At 41.7% G+C, this 23,277-nt stretch overlaps 1 protein-coding gene across 1 annotated transcript in view; it reads left to right on the forward strand.

The window, feature by feature from the left end:
- Window positions 1-23,277, forward strand: part of LOC124617449 (formylglycine-generating enzyme) — a 115,460-nt gene that overhangs the window by 45,255 nt on the left and 46,928 nt on the right. The gene's annotated exons all lie outside the window — the stretch shown is intronic.

Below are 23,277 nucleotides of genomic sequence, written 5' to 3' on the forward strand. Positions count from 1 at the left end.
CTGGCCAGGTAGCCGTTGCTGAGACTGAATGATGCCCACAGGGAGACACCCATAGGAATTGGGTGGCACCATGGTGAATGAGCCACAGGTGAAGTTATCTTCTGCTGTTGGCCTTATGGCCCCCGCAGTCTCTATGAAAGCAAAGTCCTCATTTAATGTAGAGTGGTACAACCCTAAAATGTTCCCTTCCCTGGCTATGCCATGTGAGGAACTCAGGGTTGAGTGGCAAACAGAGAAATGCTCCACCCAATACTTAGTTTGCACAAGGACTGATGGGAATTTCTTCCTGGTCGCAAAACCCTTTTTCTTTGTTGAGAATAAAGAAGACAAGTTTGGTGAAATCTCTAAAATGAAAAGTGAGTCAATTTTGACAAAAGCAGCATCCCTTGCCCAGTAACAGCTGGGTGACATACCAGTGACTGTCACTCCCCATAATAGGCCAAATACAGTCCAGGAAATCATTTTCCACCAAGATCTTCTCTTGCAACCTGATAATGAGCTATGTGCCAACTTGTCCGTCATGTCCATATAGGACCAAAGGACAATAGGGTTGCTGCTGGTGCCTTCATCTTGGCCTTGCAGGGTGATTTATAGCCTGAAAAGGTCAAGGTGGTGGTATACTGATTTGATGTGAAACCATATGTCCCACTCACCCCCACTCCTCTCCCCCCACATCATGCGTTTTTTTAGCATTCGAAATTCCAGTTCATGTCTTCACATTGCAATGTTAGCCCAATCTGTAGAGATTGTGGATGACTGCTGTGTGCGAATGCTCCTTCTACTGTTCCCCCAGTATGTGTCATCTGTCGAAAGCACTCATACCAGATCGCACTGTTTTCCAGAGAGAGAATACAATGCAAGAATATAAGACTCTGGACAAACTAACTTGTCAAGAGGCCAAGTAGTAGTCCAAGCAGTTGCACCCAGCATGTACAATGGTGTCCTACGCTACAGCTTTGACGGCGTTGCCCCCTTTGGCAATGGTACTCACACTCAGTACACCTGCTGCAGTGGGCCCTCAGAGCTGCTCGACCATGCCTGCCCCTATGATAATTGGGGACTCTCCTCTTGCTACTTCCCCCACACCTACTTTGGGATTGTTGGCTTCCCATTCATCAGGGACTTTGGTCCCCACCTCCCAGCCAGAGACAAACCACCTTCTTCCAGCTTCTCTAGCCAGGAAAGGGTCCCTCAGGACACTTCCTTCCAAGGTTTCTGCCAGTCTGAAGTGTACACCAGCCAGTGGCTGAAGGAGCCACAGACTGCTGGTCCCAGGGCTTCGTGATCATCATCCTTACCTGGAACTTATTTTGAGCAGCCCTCGCAATCATCCCAATTCTCTAGGGAGAGGAGATATAAAAAGAAGTCAAGGAGGAGATTCCCTGATGGCCCCCACTCCGTGATCAAGGCAGAGATTCTGGTGGCCTCTGATGTCCCAGGTCGCACGACACAAGGGAACCCAGAACCAGTGTGTGTTGTCATACCCTGTAACAAGTGGTAGCAGATGACCCTAGGGCATAACCTGCATCTGTGGTCCCTTTACGGCCTCACAGCACATCAATGACATAATTCTCCAGTGGAATCGTAGCGGTTTTTTCTTCCACTTGGCCGAACTGTGACATCTTTTAAGCACCTCCCCTGCCTTCTGCATTGCCCTTCAGAAGACTGGTTTTCGGAAACATAGACCCTGGCCCCTCATGGATACCAGTGATGATATAAGAATTGTGCTAACTATGACAGGGGGTCCAGCAAAGTTTGCACATATATTCTGGACACTCTGTATAGGAAACTCATGCCTCGTAGTACACTTTTTGAGGCTGTGGCTGGGGGGAAAAGGCATTTCAGAATATTACCATACGTAAGTTTTACCTTCCTGCTGATGGTGACATGTTTCAGAACATATCATTTGCATTGGTTTCTCAGCTACCCCCATCTTTCCTAATGTTGGGTGATTTCAAGGCCCATAACTCTGTGTGAGGTGGAACAGCGACCATTGGCCACGGAAAGACCATGGAAACTTGGTGGCACAACTTGACCTTTGTGTCTTGAATACTGGTGCCTTCACATGCTTCATTGTGGCACACATATCTTCCTTGGCAATTGACCTTTCTATCTGCAGCCCTTGTCTTCTCCCATCCATCCACAGGAGTGTCTATGATGACCTGTGTGGTAGTGACTACTTCCCAATCTTCTTGTCCCTCCCTCAGTGTCACTGCCCTGGATGCCTGCTGAGATAGGTTCTCAGCAGTGTTAACTGAGGTGCTTTTGCCTCTGCTGTCACCTTTGGCTCCCTGCCCCATGGTGATATCGATGACACAGACCAAAATACAACTACAGCCGTTCTTTCAACAGTTGATTTAGCGATCCCTGGTTCCTTGGGATCACCCCGATGGAAGACAGTGCCTTGGTGGCAGTCAGAAATTGCAGAGGCCATTAAAGATTGTAGGCAGGCTCTCCAATGCCATAAGTGGCATCGGTTGATGGTGCACCTTACTACCTTTAAGTGGCTCTGTGCCTGGGTGCACCACCTAATAAAATGACTGAAGCAAGAATGCTGGGAGTGGTACATTTCAACAATCAGACGACGTACCTCTCCTTCACAGGTTTGGGCTAAGGCAAGATGTCTCTGTGGATACCAAACACCTGTAAGTGTATCTGGTATTACCTTGAATGGTGCTGTCTACACTGATCCAGAGGCAGTTGCAGAACTTTCTGCTCTGCATAATGCTCGAGTCTCTGCGTCTGAGAATTATCAACCAGCATTTTGTGTCCTAAAACAGTGGGTGGAGCGAAAACAGTTATCTTTCACTACATGTCGTCTGGAGCCATATAATGCTCCATTCAGCGAATGAGAACTCATCATTGCCGTAGCCCACTGCCCTGATACAGCCCCAGGGCCAGACTGCATCCACAACCAAACACTCAAGGCAAGAAAGCATCATCATTCCATTACTTAAAGTGGGTAAGCACTATCTAGAAATGGACAGTTACCTTACATGAGTGGAGTCTAGAGCTTCTTGTCTCGTTGTATTTTTCAGGTTCAAGTTGGTGGCTCCCACAGTTCTCCCCACATCCAAGAGAAGGGGTCCCGGAAGGCTCAGTACTGAGTGTCCATCTCTTTCTTGTAGCAGCAGCTGTGGTGTCCTCAGTGTCACCCTCCTCGTATACAGACAACTTTTGCCTCTACTATTGCTCCTCTAATGTGAGTGTCACTGAACGTTGACTGCAAGGTGTCGCATGAAAGGCTGAGGAATAGACCCTTGCACACAGCTTTTGGATTTCACTGTACCGCTTACCCACAACCAGAATTTTACCTTGATAACCAACTACTCAATTTGGTAGAGACTTACACTTTTTATGGCTGGGCTTCAATGCTCGGTTGACATTGATTCCTCTTTTGCTAGCTTAAGGGGAAGTGCCGGCTGCACCTTGATACCCTTCACTGCCTGAGTAACTCCAGCTGGGATGCAGATTGTATTATCCTTCTGCAGTGTTACAAAGGCCTGATACAATCTTGTCTTGATAATGGGAGCTGGCATACAATTCGGTATCACTCTCAGCATTTCGGATACTGGATCCAATACACTAATGCAAGGTTCGATTCGTGACCAGGAACATTTCAAACTATCCCTGTGAACAGCTTACTCATGGAGGCTGGGATCCCTCCACTGCAGTTCAGGTGCCAACAACTGCTTGCCATTTATGCTACACAAGTTCGTAGCTCCCCTAAGCATCCAAACTACCATCTCCTCTTTCCAAACATGGAAATCCATCTCCACAATGGCGGCCCAGATTATAGATTATGGCCACATCCACACTTGGTCCTTCATCTCTGAATACTAGTTGTTTCCTCTACCAGTTCTCCTCAAGGTGCACCCACATACAACCTCCATGGTGCATCCCTCAGCCACAACTTTGTCTTGATCTATCATAAGGTCCGAAAGACTCAGTTAATCCCAAGGCCCTCTGCCACCAATTTTTTCTGTCCTTGGTGCATCCTGGGGTTCAGACAAAATCTAATGGCTCAGTGGTTGCTGGTCACATAGACTTTGCTTAAACTCATGCAGAACATGCTGAACTGCGTTCCTTGCCGAATGATTGTAGTGTTTTCACTGTGCAGTTAGTAGCTATCTCTTGTGCTCTTCAGCATATCCGTTCCCACACCAGATGTGCTTCGACTCCAGCCTTCTGCAAGCTCTCAACAAGTGTTACCCTTGCCATCCCTTGGTCGTGGCTATACAGGCTTCTCTGTATGCCCTTGAGCGATATGGACACTTAGTAACCCTTGTGTATCCCTGGGCCACTTTAGGATCCAGGGAATGAACTCGCTGATAGCTTAGCCAAACTGGCTACCAGTAAACTGACTCTTGAGATTGGTATTCTGGGAACAGATCACTGATCAGTATTATGCCGTCAAGTTTTAGGGATCTGGAATAAGGAATGACTCACTCTGACTTCACCAAACCACAGGTGATAAAGAAAACTACAAATCTGTGGAGGTTTCCGTGCAGTCCTCTCACAAGAACTCTACTGTCCTCTGCCGGCTCTGCGTCAGCCATACTTGTCTGGCTGATGGTCATATCCTTCGTCATGAGGATCCACCCATTATTGTTGTGGTTCCCATTTGACAGTGGTTCACATTTTGATGGGCTGTCCCAGCTTAGCCAGCCTGTTAATCTCCCTGACTTGCTACCCCTGGTGTTACAAGATTATGCCTCAGTGGCTCACTTAGTTTTACATTTTATTTGTGAAAGGCCTTTTACTGCTCTCTTTAAAGGAGGGCCACTTAACGTTATCGACCAATTGTGGAGTTGACAGAGCACTCTGTTGCCTCCTCTGTCCAGACCAGGCTGTGGCTGTGTGGGCTTGGTGGTCCAGCCCGGTCCTAATCATACCTGCTCTTTTCCTCTTCTTCCCTCCTCCCCCATGGTCTGTTAGACTCGTTCATCTTTTGTCTCTCTCTGCTTGTCTTGCTCTGTTCGTGCTGCTAGTCTTTCCTAGGCAGTTTCTCAGGGGGATACCTCTGGTAAGTGGCAGGGGGGTGGGGGATATATGTCCCCTCATTGCACTCTGCTTTTGGGGTCTTCCGGCTGCTTCCTAGATGGGGCACCTCACCTGCCTTTTTTCCTATGTCTTCCTTTCTCCTCTTTGTTCCTTATCTAGTCTTCATTGACATTTGGGTTTCCTTCCCCTGGGTTTTGTACAGTAGGCCATCTCTGATGCACAGCTATGTAGAACTATCTGTTAGAGGAAAAAAGGACTGATGACCTAGTAGTTTGTTCTCTTTAATCATACAACCAACCAATACAGAGATAAAAGCCGTTATAGATGCAGCAATAAGGAACAGCTCAGTATGCATTACCGTTGAAGAGGAGTGGACATCTCTAAAAAGGGCAATCACAGAAGTTGGAAAGAAAAACATAGGTGCAAAGAAGGTAACTGTGAAGAAATGATGGGTAACAGTAGAAATATTTCAGCTGATTGATGAAAGAAGGAAGAACAAAAATGTTAAAGGAAATTCAGGAACGCAGAAATAGGAGTCACTGAGGACTGAAATAAATAGGAAGTGCAGGGAAACTAAGGTGAAATGGCTGCACGAAAAATATGAAGAAATTGAAAAAGAATTGATTGTTGGAAGGACTGATTCAGCATATAGGACAGTCAAAACAGCCTTCGGTGAAATTAAAAGCCAAGAAGGGAACTTTAAGAGTGCAATAGGAATTCCACTGTTAAATGTAAAGGAGAGAACGGATAGGTGGAAAGAGTACATTGAAAGTCCATATGAGGCGGAGGACTTGTCAGACAATGTGATAGAAGAAGAAACATTGGTCTGTAGAAAACATATAGGATCCAGTATTAGTCAGAATTTAAAAGAGCTTCGCAGGATTTAAGATCAAATAAGGCAGAAGGAATAGATAACATTCCACTGGAATTTCTAACATCATTGGGGGAAGTGGCAACAAAACGACTTTCCACATTGATCTGTAGAATCTGAGAGACTGGCGATATGCCATGACTTTAGGAAAAAAATCATCCACGCCATTCCAAAGATAGCAAGAGCCGACAGATGGGAGAATTATCGCTCAATCAGCGTAACAGCTCATGCATCCAAGTTAATAACAAGAATAATATACAGAAGTATGGAAAAGAAAATTGAGGATCTGTTTGCTGATGATCAGTTAAGCTATAGGAAAGGTAAAGGCACCACAGAGACAGTTATGATGTTGCAGTTGACAATAGAAACAAGACTGAAGGAAAAATAAAGACACATTCATAGGGTTTGTCGGCCTGGAAAAAGCATTCGACAATATTGAATACTGCAAGATGTTTGATATTCTGAGGAAAGGAGGGTTAAGCTATAGGCAAAGAGGGGTAATGTATGGTATGTACTAAAAGAACCAAGAGGGAACAATAAGATTGGGAGACCAGACCACAAACCAAGTGCTCAGGCTAAAAAGTGTGTAAGACAGGTATGTGGTCTTTTGCCCCTACTATTGATTCTATACATCAAAGAAGCAATGTGTAGACATAAAAGACACATTCAGGTGCGAGATTAAAATTGAACGTGAAAGGATATCAATAAGATTCACATAAGATTCACTGATGACATTGCTATCTTCAGTACAAGAATTGCAGGATCTGTTAAATGGAATGAACAGTCTAATGAGTACAGAATATGGATTGAGAGTAAATCAATGAACAATGAAAGTAATGAGAAGTAGCAGAAATGAATCAACTAGAAACTTAACATCAGAATTGGGGATGATACAGATGAAGTGGAGGAATTCTGTTATCTAGGCAACAAAATAACCCATGAAAGACAGAGCAAGGAGAACATAAAGAGCAGACTAGCACTGGCAGAGTGGGGCATTCCTGGTCAAGAGAAGTCTGTTAATATCAAACATAGGTCTTAATTTCAGGAAAAAAATTGAGACTGTACACTTGGAGTATAGCATTGTATGATAGTGAAACGGGGACTGTGGGAAAACCGGAACAGAAGAGAATCAAAGCATTTGAGATGTGTTGCTACAGAAGAATATTGGAAATTAGGTGGACTGATAACGTAAGGACCAAGGAGTTCCTCCACAGAATTTGTGAGGAAAGGAATATATGGAAAACACTAACAAGAAGAAGGGACAGGATGACAGGACACCTGTTAAGGTATCGGGGAATAACTTCCATGGTACTAGGAGGAGCTGTTGAGGGTAAAAACTGTAGGGGAGCATGGAGATTGGCATATATCCAGCAAATAATTGAGCATGTAGGTTGCAAGTGCTACTCAGGTGGAAAGGTTGGCACAGGAGACGATTTTGTGGTGGGCCCTGTGAAACTAGTCAGAAGGCTGATGACTGAAAAAGCTTTTAGATGTCTCTTGCTTTCATTGGAATCTGAATGAAGAAACCTAGCAGAGCTTTATGTGGTACAAACTAATTAGTAGACTATGTTCAGAACTGTAATACTCACGTGTGCTTGCTCCTCTCTTCTTTGCAAGAGTTATAGCTTGCACACTATACCCTAGACCAACATTTCTCAAATGCCTCCTTTGACGGAACACAGTGGGCTCTTGGTGTTCTGATGGAATGCCTTGTTGATTTTGAGGGGTTCATGAAATTTTACAAAATCGTAAAAAACTGTTTTCTTCCATGATTACTTCACTTTTAAACCATAACTAATCACACAGAACAAACAATAAAAAAAATTAAAAAATAAGAATCTTGTTTTATTCAGTATTTTCTTGAATTTTAAGCTATAGCTAAATACGCAGAAATCGTGATAGAAGTTTTATAAAAATTTAGTATCGTGGCAATGTCAAAAAAAACATGATATTAATACTTTTTCAGCCTTGCTCTTGACATTCGTTGGTGATTAGTTTCCCCGTAGTTCTACTTTATTAATCCATATTGTGTATGTTTTACAAAATTGCATAAGAGTTTTTAAGCATATGATTTGCTGAACTCTGGTATGCTGTGCATTATTACCAACTTGCGCAACAGGATTGTTAACGGAGACAATTTTGCGATTTACGCTCCCATCCCTGCTGTTTCGCAGTAGTATATCCCTTAACTCATGAGATGACACTTCTGTAACATATAGTAAGAGAGGGGGTCTATAGAACCCATATGTTTAAACCAAGGTTTAAGGCACAAGTCAGTTGAAATTTTTAATTTGTTGTATAACACTTATTTTTACAATTATTTAAGTATTGTTTCAATGCCCCTTGTTTAATTTCTGCATTAAATGAAGCCTGCAGCATTTTGCTATGTACCACACAAAATCACATACCGTACATTGCAGTTTTTTAAATAGTACACATAAATGGACTGTTCAAACTCGGCATAGGTAAAACTGACACATTCCTGCTGATACATTCTGTATGATACAGTACCTTACTGAAGAAAACAGGTTCGTAGTTCATGAGGCGCTGGCAAGAAAATTCTAACACCTATGTGTAACACGTATCAGCAACAAACAAAAAATGCAATAATGCAACCGACAGCAAAACATTGTTGGGATGTCAGTCTAAGGAGGGTAGGGGAGTGTCAAAGCATTCCATCACAACTGACCTTGAGTGAGTACAAAAATTTTCACACAGTGTGTGAGACCACACCTCGTGAGTTGAGGGATGTTTATCATGTTTCATTCAATTTCTGTAAATTATCATTTATGCTGAGTCACTGAAAAATTTTCTATTTTATCACCAGTTTTCATAAGAATGTTGAAGTGGGTTGTTCAGTAATCGCCTTTACAGTTTTAAACTTTTATTTCAAGAAAGAGTTTGTGGACACATTAGTGCGATATGGTATTTTCTGTGAGAGTGTCAAGACACGAAAAAAATTCCAAAGATGCAGAATCCAATGATTTCATCTCACTTTCCTTTATACATATAGACAATGAGGTGACAAAAGTCATGGGATACCTCCTAATATCATGTCGCATCTCCTTTTGCCCGATGTATTGCAGCAACTTGATGCGGAAACGGGCCCAACAAGTTGTTGGAAGTCCCCTGCAGAAATATTGAGCCATGCTGCCTCTATAGCTGCCCATAATTGCAATAGTGTTGTCGGTGCAGGGTTTTGTGCATGAACTGGCCTCTCGATTATGCCCTAGAAATGTCTGATGGGATTCATTTTGGGTGTGATCTGGGTGACCAAATCATTCACTCAAATTGTCCTAAATGTTCCTCAAACCAGTCGCGAACAATTGTGGCCTGGTGACATGGTGATGGAACATGAAGTCCATGAATGGCTGAAAATGGGCACCAAGTAAGCGAACATACCCATTTCCAGTCAATGATCGGTTCAGTTGTACCAAAGGACCCAGTTCATTCAGACCGAGCGAGGTGGCGCAGTGGTTAACACACTGGACTTGCATTCAGGAGGACGATGGTTCAATCCCGTCTCCAGCCATCCTGATTTAGGTTTTCCGTGATTTCCCTAAATCGTTTCAGGCAAATGCTGGGATGGTTCCTTTGAAAGGGCACAGCTGATTTCCTTCCCAATCCTTCCCTAACCTGAGCTTGCACTCCATCTCTAATGACCTCGTTGTCGACGGGACGTTTAACACTAACCACCACCACCACCACCACCACCACCCAGTCCATTCCCTGTAGACACACCCACACCATTATTGAGTCACTAGTAGCTTGCACATTACCTTGCTGACAACCTGGGTCCTTGGCGTTGTTGGGTCTGCACCACACTCGAACCTCAGTCAGCTCTTGCCAACTGAAATTGGGACTCATTTGGATAGGCTGCAGTTTTCCAGCTGTTTAGGGTCCAACCAATATTGACATGAGCCCAGGAGAGACACTGCAGACGATGTTATCCTGTTAGCAAGGGCACTCATGTCATTTGTCTGCTGGCATAACCCATTAGTGCCAAATTTTGCTCCACTATTCTAATGGATAAGTTTGTCATATATCTAACATTGATTTCTGCAGGCCGGCGCTACAGTTTGGAACCGCGCGACCGCTACGGTCGCAGGTTTAAGTAGTTCTAAGTTCTAGGGGACTGATGGCCTCAGAAGTTAAGTCCCATAGTGCTCAGAACCATTTGATTTCTGCAGTTATTTTGTGCAGTGTCGCTTGTTCGTTGCCACTGACAAATTTACACAAACGCAGCTCCTCTCGGTCATTAAGTGAAGGCCATCAGCCTGTGCATTGCCCCTGGTGAAAGGTAATGCCTGATATGTGGCACTCGTGGCACATTCCTGATGCTGTGGTTCATGGAATATTGAACTCCCTAATGATTTCCAAAATGGAATGTCCAATGCGTCTAGCTCCAACCACCATTCTGTGTTCAAAGTTTCTTAATTCCTGTCCTGTGACTATAATTATTTCAGAAACCTTTTCACCTGAATCACCTGAGTACAAATGACAGCTCCAACAATGTACTACCCTTTTATAGCTTGTGTATGTGATAATACCACTGTTTGTGTATGTGCAGATCACTGTTCCATGCCTTTTTGTCACCTCAGTGTACTGGGCAATGGTTTAATGTTTTTGGTTAATTGAAAATACAAATTAATGATGCAGTTGTTTTGTTTAATGTATGTTGTTCCATACTAGCCACATTTCCTTCACGTAACCAGTTCCCAACTTTACACATCTGATTGTTGTGGGTGTTCTTTCAGTGGTCCCCTGCTCAACAACAAGTAAAAACAGCTGATAGGACACGAAAGGCACTACATAATAGGTGCACAGTGTGAAACCAGCAAAGCATATCACAACATAATTTTCAACCTCCATGAGACTGTACAAAAGTAGCCAGTGCAAGGTAGGTTCCATAAGTTTTCAGCCTGACCTTGAATATGAGTGTGAAGATTAAAATCCCTTGGAGGATAGTTAATGATACCTGTCAGTAGATGTGCACCTGAATTATAGCCCACTGCTAGCCTCAGTAGAATGGTGACACTCGTTCGAGTAAGACAGTATATGCTGTGCTATTGCAGTGGATGAAATTGAGTATTATGCAGTGATAAAGTTCCTGACAAAAGAAGGATTTTTCACCAGCTAAAATCAAAGTCCACTTACATAGTATTTATGGCGATGCTCTCCCTTCATACTCCACAGTGAAGGAATGGTCTAAACAGTTTCCTCTAGGTGGATAGAGCATTGCTGATAATTCATGTGTCGGTCGACCTGTTGCGGTGGTGACTAAGGAAACCATCTCTGTTGTCAAAAGTGAAGTTCTGTGTGACAAATGATTGAAACTCAAGGAAATGCAGTAAGGTTAGACTTACATAAAACAATTGTGTTTTGGCTCGTGCATGATTACTTGCACATGAAAAAGGTCAATGCAAGATGGGTGCCTAGACTTCTCTGCTGTGCAAAAGGAGCAGCATGTGAGTTGTTGCACCAAGTTTTTTGAGCTGTGCCGTGACAACCAGAAATAAGTACTGGAATCCATTGTTACAGGGGAGGAAACTATGTTTCTTTATTATGATCCTCTATCCAAAAGAGAATCTTTTGAATGGCATAAACCAGGCGAAGCTCCGCCAAGAAAGGCGAAGGTGACTCGGTACACAAAGGGGCCATGACAACAATCTTCTGGGATTCCAGTGGAATTCTCTTACTTGATATCAAAGAAAGGAATGCCATTGTGAATGCACAATATTATGCTCCACTTCTGCACAAATTACTCCATCAAACTAGAGAGGCAACAAAGGTTGTCACATGGTGTTCATCTCCCCATGACAATGCACCCCAGCACAGTGGCAGTTGTGAAGGCTGCTATAAAGGAATATTGCTTCCAGGAGATTGACTACCCACACTATAGTCCAGATCTAGCCCAAACTGAAGAAAGATCTTTGAGGAATGAAATTTGATGAAGACGAAGAAGAAGAAGAAGAAGAAAGCTGCCGTAATGGTACATTTTGCCGATAAACAATCACACATACACACACACACACACACACACACACACACACACACACACACACACACTCTAAATGGGTGAGCCTCAAATCTGTCCGTGCTAGACAGTCACAAGTATACAACACAGTGCCGATCTACCCTTCAGGACCTCGTGACCAACCAGGCAATACAGCTTTTTTTACAGCTGTTAAGATTAGTTTGGCCATGTATGCAGCCTCCGAAGGGGGGAGGTAATTTGGTTATCGAGCAGGACAACATACATCCGTTGATAGGAAATTGACGTGCACTTTGAATAGGAAAACATATGTCCTTCGATAGGAAAACACTTGTGGGATATGGTGAAGTGGGAATTCAGTTGGTCTCCACAACCTGCAAGAACCATTGCTGAATTGTAAATAAAGGTGCAAGATGGTTGGGACAGTCCATAAATACTAACTTTTCGGTTCAGAGATATAGGTGTCAAAAGTGGGCTCCGCACCAGTGGACTACTTATGGAAAGTGAAGCTACTGGGAATCAAATACTGAAGTGGCCAGAATGTTCCGTCTAGAATATTCATGAATACTCTTGAATATTTAATTATTCTGTCACAGTGAAGATACTTTCCAGCTCAGAAGGGTATCCAGGAGGAATGGGGAATCACATATGTCAGTATAGTGTTGGAAATTGTTTAGAGCAGATCAAGGAAAACTGAAAGTGAGAATAGGTGAAATAAATTCAAGTGAAATTTATTTGTGTAAGATAGTGAATGCTGAATTGAGTGGACTTTTGTGTGTTTATTTTTATGAATTTGTGTTATCTGGAATGTTCTGAGGAAGAAAATAATAAAAAAAAAGAGAAAGCTAAACAGGTTTTCTGGCCAGTGTGGCCGTGCGGTTCTAGGTGCTTCAGTTTGGAACCGTGTGACCGCTACGGTCGCAGTTTCGAATCCTGCCTCGGGCATGGATGTGTGTGATGTCCTTAGGTTAGTTAGGTTTACGTAGTTTTAAATTCTAGGGGACTGATGACGTCAGAAGTTAAGTCCCATAGTGCTCAGAGCCATTTGAAGCATTTGAACCTAAACAGGTCTTTTCAACTAATATATCCGATAAATCAGCATTCATTGAAGTAACAACAGTTGTATTCGTTCAATGGTATTCTAATGTTAATTTTTGTTTGAATGTAATGTTCATGCTTACTAAAGCTGATGTATAAGGGGCATTCAAAAACAAACAAGTCGGAGGCATAACTACAGTAACCACTGCCCATATGCTAGAAGTATTGACCCCGACTGTTGAGACACAAGGCAGTGAATGGCTCTCTCATAAAATTCCCGGGGCTCTGATGTTAACCAGTTCCGCATGTACAGCTGGACATCGTTGTGAGAGGTGAATCGTTTGCCCCTCAGAGCCTTTTTAAGGGGACCAGAAATGGCATAATCACAGGGAGAGAGGTCTGTACTGTATGGAGTGTGGCCGAGAACCTCCCATTTGAATTTCTGCAGGAATGCCACGACTGTGTTGGCCGTATGAGGCTTTGCATTGTTGTGGAGCAGAATGACACCACGGGTGAGATTGCCTGGGCATTCACTGTTGTCCCATGCTGCAGGAAGTGAATCAGAAGGGGGCCATCTTGATCAACGAAGAAGTCGGCATAGCCTTTCCTGCACTCATGTGGGTGACCTTGTCTTTTTTTGGTAGTGGTGACCCTGGATGCTTCCACTGGAGACTTTGTCATTTTGATTCTGGTTTGAAGTGATGACACCATGACTCATCTCTAGCCTCCACTCGTGCCAGGAACGCATTCCCTTCCTGAACATAGGGCTGCAGATGAGCAAGACAGTGGGCTATTTGACATGCTTCCTGGTGTGGTTGAACACTATGGAGCACCCATTGGGCACTCACTTTGGACATGTGCAGTCGTTCCTTCATGATGGTGTGAACACTTCCGATGCTAAATCCGACTACGGCGGCTATGGCTTTCACTGTCACCCAGCAGTCCTGGGCAATGAGTGCATCCACCAGCTGGATGATGTCATCGGTAATGCAGTGTGATGCTAGAGACATGTACATCATCAGCTGCCCTGAAGCGCTTGTGCCACACCTTGACCCTGGCAAGGGACATGCATTGTTTGCCGTAAACTTCTGACATTCATCGATGAATGTCCGTTCCTCCTACTCTTCCACTGTCAGAAAATGAATAACACCTCTATGCTCTTCTTTTGACACCTACATGTCATTGTTCGCAATGCAACTGGCAGTGTTGAACGATTGATGCATGCTGCTGCTAGCTGTGTGTAGTCACGTGGCATGCACGCATGCCCTCTAGCGACGAACTGTGAACTTCCACACTGTGGTCGGAACCACACCTCATTAAACACGCCACAATATTATCGTCCTGTCACTGGTTTTGCACATTCCAGACTCCAGCTCTTTCTTTTTGAACGCCCCTAATACATTCAAAGATAGACATTCATATAATATACCATTATGCACATGTGATAATATCAGGAAAATGTTTACTGGTTTGCTTTTCATGTGAGAATAGTACTGCAGCTCTTTATTGTTGAAATTTGTTGCAATAATGTTTAATGTTGGAAATTATAATTTTTGTGTTAATTGTCTAGCAACATTGCTAAGTTTCTTCCAGTAGCACTTACCAGGGATATTTCCTCCTTAATTAACCAACAAATTGCTTCAGTCAGAGCAAAGGAACTTTCTGTATTCGGTAAAAAGGAGCAGCTCCTTTCCATTCACAATCATGCATATATTTGGTATTATACACGAAGACTAGTCTTGAGTTGCTACCTTCTTGTAGATGCACTGCTACCTCCTTGTTAATTTGACGACCAGTGATTCTACGTTCTAAGCATCTGATTACATTAATTCTTATTATGTCTCTATTGACTGTTTATTTTGAGTAAAGTGACTGAATCTCTGCTGTACCTGTCAGTAGTTTTCCTGTTCTTTCATTCTCCTGCAGGCTATGGAATGTGACTGACTTGTTAGTAAAGTGTGGTATTTGTGTATCACTTGTGTGTGTGTGTGTGTAGTATGCTACAGCAACAGATTATTTTTTTCAGTAGAAATTCTCTTAAGAATGAGGACGGCTATTCTTGGATTTGGTGCAGCATCATTGTTACAGAATCATCCAGTCATTCATTTCGTTTCATTGTTGTTGCTGAGGGTTTTCGGGAAATGCACACACATTGAGCCAGTTCCCTGAAGGCTTAACAATTTGATGTTGTTGTTGTGGTCTTCAGTCCAGAGACTGGTTTGATGCAGCTCTCTCTGCTACTCTATCCTGTGCAAGCTTCTTCATATCCCAGTACCTACTACAACCTACATCCTTCTGAATCTGCTTAGTGTATTCATCTCTTGGTCTCCCTCTACGATTTTTACCCTCCATGCTGCCCTCCAATGCTAAATTTGTGATCCCTTGATGCCTCAAAACATGTCCTACCAACCGATCCCGTCTTCTAGTCAAGCTGTGCCACAAACTTCTCTTCTCCCCAATCCTATTCAATACCTCCTCATTAGTTACGTGATCTACCCACCTTATCTTCAGCATTCTTCTGTAGCACCACATTTAGAAAGATTCTATTCTCTTCTTGTCCAAACTATTTATCGTCCATGTTTCACTTCCATACATGGCTACACTCCATACAAATACTTTCAGAAACGACTTCCTGACACTTAAATCTATGCTCGATGTTAACAAATGTCTCTTCTTCAGAAACACTTTCCTTGCCATTGCCAATCTACATTTTATATCTCTCTACTTTGACCATCATCAGTTATTTTGCTCCCCAAATAGCAAAACTCCATTACTTCTTTGTCCCCTTTCCTAATCTAATTCCCTCAGCATCACCTGAGTTAATTTGACTACATTCCATAATCCTCGTTTTGCTTTTGTTGATGTTCACCTTGTATCTTCCTTTCAAGACACTGTCCATTCCATTCAGCTGCTCTTCCAGGTTCTTTGCTGTCTCTGACAGAATTACAATGTCATTGGCGAACTTCAAAGTTTTAATTTCTTCTCCATGGATTTTAATTCCTACTCCGAATTTTTCTTTTGTTTCCTTTACTGCTTGTTCAATATACAGATTGAATAACATTGGGGAAAGGCTACAACCCTGTCTCACTCCCTTCCCAACCACTGCTTCCCTTTCGTGTCCTGCAACTCTTAAAACTGCTTTCTGGTTCCTGCACAAATTGCAAATAGCCTTTCGCTCCCTGTATTTTACCCCTGCCACCTTCAGAATTTGAAACAGAGTATTCCAGTCAACATTGTCAAAAGCTTTCTCTAAGTCTACAAGTGCTAGAAACGGAGGTTTGCCTTTCCTTAATCTATTTTCTAAGATAAGTCATAGGGTCAGTATTGTCTCTCGTGTTCCACCATTTCTACGGAATCCAAACTGATCTTTTCCGAGGTCGGCTTCCACCAGTTTTTCCATTCTTCTTCTGTAAAGAATTCGTGTTAGTATTTTACAGCCGTGACTTATTAAACTGATAGTTCGGTAATTTTCACATCCGTCAACCCCTGCTTTCTTCGGCTTTGGAATTATTATATTCTTTTTGTATCTGAGGGCATTTTGCCTGTCTCATACATCTTGCTCACCAGATGGTAGAGTTACGTCAGGACTGGCTCTCCCAAGGCTATCAGTAGTTCTAATGGAATGCTGTCTACTCCCGGGATCTTGTTTCAACTTAGGTCTTTCAGTGCTCTATCAAACTCTTCGTGCAGTATCATATCTCCTATTTCATCTTCATCTACATTCTCTTCCTTTTCTATAATATTGTCCTCAAGAACATCACCCTTTTATAGACCCTCTATATACTCCTTCCACCTTTCTGCTTTCCCTTCCTTGCTTAGAACTGGGTTTTCATCTGAGCTCTTGATATTCGTGCAAGTAGTTCTCTTTTCTCCAAAGGTCTCTTTAATTTTCCTGTAGGCAGTATCTATCTTACCTCTAGTGATATACACCTCTACATCCTTACATTTGTCCTCTAATCATCCATGCTTAGCTATTTTGCACTTCCTGTAGATCTCATTTTTGAGACGTTTGTATTCCTTTTTGCCTGCTTCTTCTTCTTCTTCTTCTTCTTCGCGGATGGATCACTTAGGACAACGCGTAATCAACATTTGTTGGCCTTCCTTTTCGCCCAGTATTCCTTCATAAACAACGAATGGGCTAGCTTTCGTTGCGTAGACCATGTACGTCGGTTAATTTTTCTCTCTTCTTCCTCAAAACCCCGTGTGTTTGTGATTTTTCTGATTTCATTTCTGTCATGTAGATTTGGAGACCCTAATTCTCTCAGGTCTTTTTCCGTCTGTTTGTACCAGTTCGGTCTTGTAGTTTTGTTCTTTAAAAATGTATGGATTTTGTGCGTTAACCTGTTTGAGTCCATTCTTTCTAAGTGCCCCATGAATTGGATTCTTCTCATGCGCATTGTGTCTGTTATTTTGGAGATATTTTTATATATTTCTGCATTGGGTTTTGGATAATGTACCCCATCTTTAGTTCTTGGTCCTAGGATTTTCCTCACTATCTTACGTTCTTTCACTTCTAATTCCTCTTTTAGTGTTCTGTGTTGAAGGTTTAGTGTCTCAGATGCGTAGAGAGCTTCGGGTCTAATTACTGTTGTGTAGTGTCGTATTTTGCAGTTCCACGTGAGACTCTTTTTGTTGTAAATGTTTTTTGTTAATTGAAATGCCGTCTCCATTTTCTGGACTCGTGATCTGACAGATTTCTTTTCATTACAATTTTCTGCAATCCATTCACCTAAATATATAAATTCTTTTACTCGAGAGATGTAGTTATTACCAATTTTGAGATCAGAAGGTGCATCTTTGACGTCAGTCATAAATTTTGTTTTTTCAAATGAAATTTGTAATCCTATTTTAGCTGCCTGTTCTTGTAATAATTCTAGCTGTTTCTGTGCATCAGTAATGTCTTGGGCGATCAGTGCCATGTCATCAGCAAATGCTAAAGAGTGTAATTCTATGCCCTTGTGTCTTGGTCCCAGTCTGTGTGCTGGTGCACCTGCTTTTTTCCATTCTCTAACAACTTTTTCAAGAGCACAATTGAAGAGCGCTGGGGACAGTACATCCCCTTGTCGTACTCCTGTGTCTATTTCAAATTCTGTGCTCAATTCTCCCATAAATTTTACTTTGGATTTGGTCTCTGTGAGTGTTTCTTTTATGATGTTTGTTGTCTTTTGATCTAGTCCAAATTCTGCTAATACTTCAAAAAGAGATTCTCGGTCTATACTGTCATATGATTTTTTAAAGTCGACAAACGTGATGACATAACTTTTGTTTGAAGTACTATGTAAATATTTTACTGTTTTTTTCAAGTTAAGGATTTGTTCTACGCAAGATCGACCTTTTCTGAACCCACCTTGGTATTCGCCTAGTTTTGAATCCAGCTGAGGTTCTGTGCGGTGTAGTAGGGCTCTAGACAGAATTTTGTATGTTATTGACAATAAAGAGATTCCACGATAGTTGTTGGGGTCTGTTTTACTTCCTTTTTTGTACAGAGGATGTATGATTGCAGTCTTCCAATCTGTGGGGATTTTTTCAGTTTTCCAGATTTCATGTATAATTTCTTTGAGTTTTGCAATAAGATTTCCTCCTGCATTTTTCCATAATTCTGCGGTGATTTGGTCTTCTCCTGATGCTTTGTTATTTTTCAGTGACTGAATTATCTCTCTAATCTCTTGTAAACTTGGTGGCTTTGAGTCTGGGTTTCGTTGTGTACGATGGAACTCAAATTTTTCTGCAGGCTTTTCACAATTCAGTAATTTAGAAAAGTATTTTGCAAGAATTTCACAGTTTTCGGTGTTGGTATGAGCAATTTCCCCATGGTCATTTTTGAACTGGAGTGATGGAGGAGAGTACTTTGTTAATTTTTGTTTGAATACTCTGTAGAAATTTCGGGAGTTGTTTTTTTTTTAAATCATTTTCTATGTCTTGCAATTTTTTGTCTTCATGTTGTTTACGAACTGTTCGTATTGCTTTTGTGACTGTTTTCCTGGTAACTTTGAGATCTTCCAGCGTCTTTTGATTTTTGTTGCACATCCAATTTTGCCACGCCTGTTGTCTGAGATTTATCAGTTGGTCACACTCATCTGTCCACCATGGGTGTTTACGTGTTCTTGTTTGTGGTGCTACAGTTTCAGCTGCATTTAAAAGTCCTGCTTGCAGTTGTTGCCAATTTTGTGGTTTTAAATTTTGCATTTCTTTTGTAAATTGTTCATTGCCATTTATCTTTTGTACATCATATTTACGGTGTGGAGATTTCTTAGTGAATTTTCTTTTTTCTGGAATGACATCTAGGGAGAATTTTGTTGGGTAATGGTCGGAATCTAGGTCTAGTCCATTAAGGACTTTAAGTTTCATGATTTCTACTGTATTTACGCGGGAGATCATTACATGATCCAACTGATATTCACCTAGTCATGGATTAGGTGAGATCCAAGTTTTCATTTTCGAGGCTCTTTTCTTGAAAAATGTTGATTTGAAAAATAGGTCATGGTTTTTGCAGATTTCAATGAGTCGCATGCCATTCCGGTTGGTCTGTGTATGCCCTGACCATTTACCTACCCAATATCGATATTTCTTTTCTTTACCAATTTGTGCATTGAAATCGCACATAAGGATTTTGACATGGTTATTTGGGATTTTTTGGAGAATATCATCTAATTGGTTCCAGAATTCTTCTACTTCTTCTATTTTGTTTTTGTTAGTGATGTTAGTTGGTGCATGTCCATTGATTAGGGTGTATATCTTATTAGCTGATTTTATTGTCGTCGTGGAGAGCCAACCCGAGTAAGATTTGAAAGTTGCGACTGAATCAAGTATTGATGTATCTACTATAAGTTCAGTTCCAAATTGTGGACAATTTGCCATGGCTCGTTTTCCAGGTTTTCCTTCGTATATCCTGTATCCTTCTGAATCACAAGGATTTTCATCTGTTTATCGTGATTCCTGAAATGCAATAATTTTGATTTTACGTTCTCTGGATTTGTCCAGGATGTTTTTTAGTTTTCCCATTTTTAAGAGAGAATTTACATTAAATGTCATTAGCCAAATTCTAGATTTTGGTTTGATTTTGTTATTACGGGCTTTTGAGGTACTCAGATTTACCTCCATGCACACTTCTGTGGTCTCCCCAGAATCCGAATAGACCACTTGCGGTTTTTCAACCGTGGGATTTGACCCACTGGGGTAATTTGTCTTTGAAGGTGCTGTATCCATGTTGATTTAATTGGACTGGGTTTGTGACTGAAATGGAGATTTCAGTCTGGTAAAGCTCAGAGTTCCACTTCTGAGTTTTATAGATCAGCCGCCACTAACATGTGGAACAGACGCTGTAGGGTTACCGCCACTAACCTGCTTCATTTACTGCATTTTTATATTTTCTCCTTTCATCAATTAAATTCAGTATCTCTTCTGTTACCCAAGGATTTCTACTAGCCCTCATCTTTGTACCTACTTGATCCTCTGCTGCCTTCACTATTTCATCTCTCAAAGCTACCCATTCTTCTTCTACTGTATTTCTTTCCCCCATTCTTGTCAATCCTTCCCTAATGCTCTCCCTGAAACTCTCTACAACCTCTGGTTTAGTCAGTTTATCCAGGTCCCATCTTCTCAAATTCCCACCTTTTTGCAGTTTCTTCAGTTTTAATCTACAGATCATAACCAATAGATTGTGTTCAGCGCCCACATCTGCCCCTGGAAATGTCTTACTGGTTAAAACCTGGTTTCTAAATCTCTGTCTGACCATTAAATAATCTATTTGAAACCTGTCAGTATCTCCAGGCTTCTTCCATGGATACAACCTTCTTGTATGATTCTTGAACCAAGTGTCAGCTATGATTAAGTTGTGCTCTGTGCAAAATTCTACCAGGCGGCTTCCTCTTTCATTCCTCACTCCCTTCCATATTCACGTACTAAGTTTCCTTCTCTTCCTTTTCCTACTATAGAGTTCCAATCACACATGACTATTAAATTTTCATCTCCCTTCACTATCTGAATAATTTCTTTTATCTCATCATTTATTTAATCAATCTCTTAATCATCTGCAGAGATAGTCGGCATATAAACTTGTACTACTGTGGTAGGTGTGGGTTTTGTATCTATCTTGGCCTGACAAAAAGGTTGAAATGTTAGAGCAGGAGGTTCTCTAACAGTAATATGGTACCAAAAGTTTCTCTTTGCAGATGTCACAAAAAAAAAAAAAAAAAAAAAAGAAAAATTACAGATGGCCACACTCAAGTTTCAGATTTGAAGGTAATCCCTTCAAAAGGCAAGGAAACTTAAAAACAGCAAACTTGATGAAAAATGTATGGAATTCTGCAACCAGCACAATTTGAATAAATCATTTTGATGATTAGTCTGTATTATTCTTTAGAATTAAGCAATAAGTGTACAGCAAAATATGATACACCCAGTTGAAGAGGAGATCTTTGCTGTAGCAACATTTTATGTAATGCCATTGGGTGAATGTGTTTGTCAAGAGATGGCGTGATGGTATTCCCAGTTGCACCAACTGAGTTAATGGCTTCACAGCAATTTCCTTATTTCTGGAGAACTGTTTCTGCAATTCATGATGTATTCCTCCTGATCAGCACAATGAGCAGTTATCCAATTTCTTTGCTTCACAAAGTTGCCACAGGATGAAAGAGGTGCACAGAGGGCAGTGTCTTGCAGTATGCACAGTATTCTGGTGTTGGCAGCATTATGAACAGGACTTGTAAACATCAAGGACATGATGTATCCTGGGCAGGTGCATGTTGTCACCATCAGCACCATGATTTTGACTGGAGAACGAATAGTCAGATCATCACATGTGACATTGCTGTTGAACTGTTGATAAGCAAAGGTACTGTGCATCGCATAATCCATGAAAAGCTTTGTTATCGTAAAGTCGTGTACAGTGGGTGCCCAAATATCTTTCAGAAAATCAGAAGATGGCAAGAATGGGTGCCTGCCAGATCCATCTGTTGAGATTTGTGGAACAAGAAATGAATTGCGTTGCTTACGTTGGGGCATGTGATGAAACATGCTGTCATTACTTTGACCCTGCCTCCAAACGGATTAACATGAAGTGGTGGCACCCCAGCTCTTCTCATCCAGGAAAGCCCACTCTCCCCTGAAGGCCAGAAAATGCTCAGTTTCCTTTTCGGTGAAGAAGGACTTATACCCACAACTGACTAAAACAGGATGCAACATTTGACACATGAGCAGTTTTGCAACATGTTGCTCAGGCTGAAACAGGCCATTAAGGACAGGCTCAGGGGAAAGCTCTCAAATGTAATATCGCTTCTCCAGGACAACACTAAGCTGCGTGTACCAAGGACGACCCTTGAGCTCTTCCCAAAATTTTGTTGGGAGGTCCTTGAAAGTCCTCCTTGCATGTCTGTTTTCTCCCCATGTGACTTGGGTATCTTGTACCCATTAAAACAATAGGGTCAGAGGTTCACCTGTGAATAGGAAGTGCAGGACACCATGGAAAACTGGATCCATCACCAACCCAGAAGTTTTTATACTGAAGTCATCCACTCAACTCACTCCCGAATTGCTGTGATCTGCGTACCAGTGTCAGTGGCCATTATGTATAGGTGAAATGTTCCACATGAACGGTAGTTATAATATTGTTAGTAAAATTTCTTTACAAATAACTGTAGTCACCTTTTCATTTTGGGAGACCATATATATCGATTTGGTCAACTTGCATCACTTTTATTCGTTGTGACAAAACTGCTGGATTCAGAAGATTACCTTCCATATATGTTGAATTATATTTTGATTGGCAGGTAACAATTAAAATCATTGTTATATGATATCAAGGAAGCATCGAGAGTGAAAATGGCAGGGGATGGGGTTGGCATATGGGAGGCTATTGCTTTTAATACTCAGACAGCAAAGAAATCACAGCCAAGTGGCAGCTTTCTTGTGGCCACTTGTTTATTCCATTTCACATGAGTATTTTAGAGCATCTTCCTGTTATAAAAACATGGATACTTGGACTGGAAAGTCTGAAAATCACATAACCCATGATGCATAACCACCCTTTTTTGTCATTTTTGTTAGGACATTTAACTGTGGCCCCTCTTATTTTCCACTTCTGCCTGCAGTCTCACAAAATCAGTTGGAAAATCTTGGATGACACACAGTCCATTATAGTTCTCATTTAGCTTACAGAATTATTCAGCCTAAATCCCTAATTTATTTATTTATTTATTTATTTTTTAATTTTCAAGAAACGGGTACTTCTAAAGAACTAATGAACAGGAGAGAAATCGTAAGCTTAGACAAAATTTACCTGATGTTTATATACACCCACTGAGTTGTATAGCTTGGGGACACACATCATGCATATGCATGTGTATTGTGATTGATGCTTTTATTTCTAGTT

The sequence above is a fragment of the Schistocerca americana genome, chromosome 1 (assembly GCF_021461395.2).
Source record: "Schistocerca americana isolate TAMUIC-IGC-003095 chromosome 1, iqSchAmer2.1, whole genome shotgun sequence".
NCBI classification, from domain to species: Eukaryota; Metazoa; Arthropoda; class Insecta; order Orthoptera; family Acrididae; genus Schistocerca; species Schistocerca americana.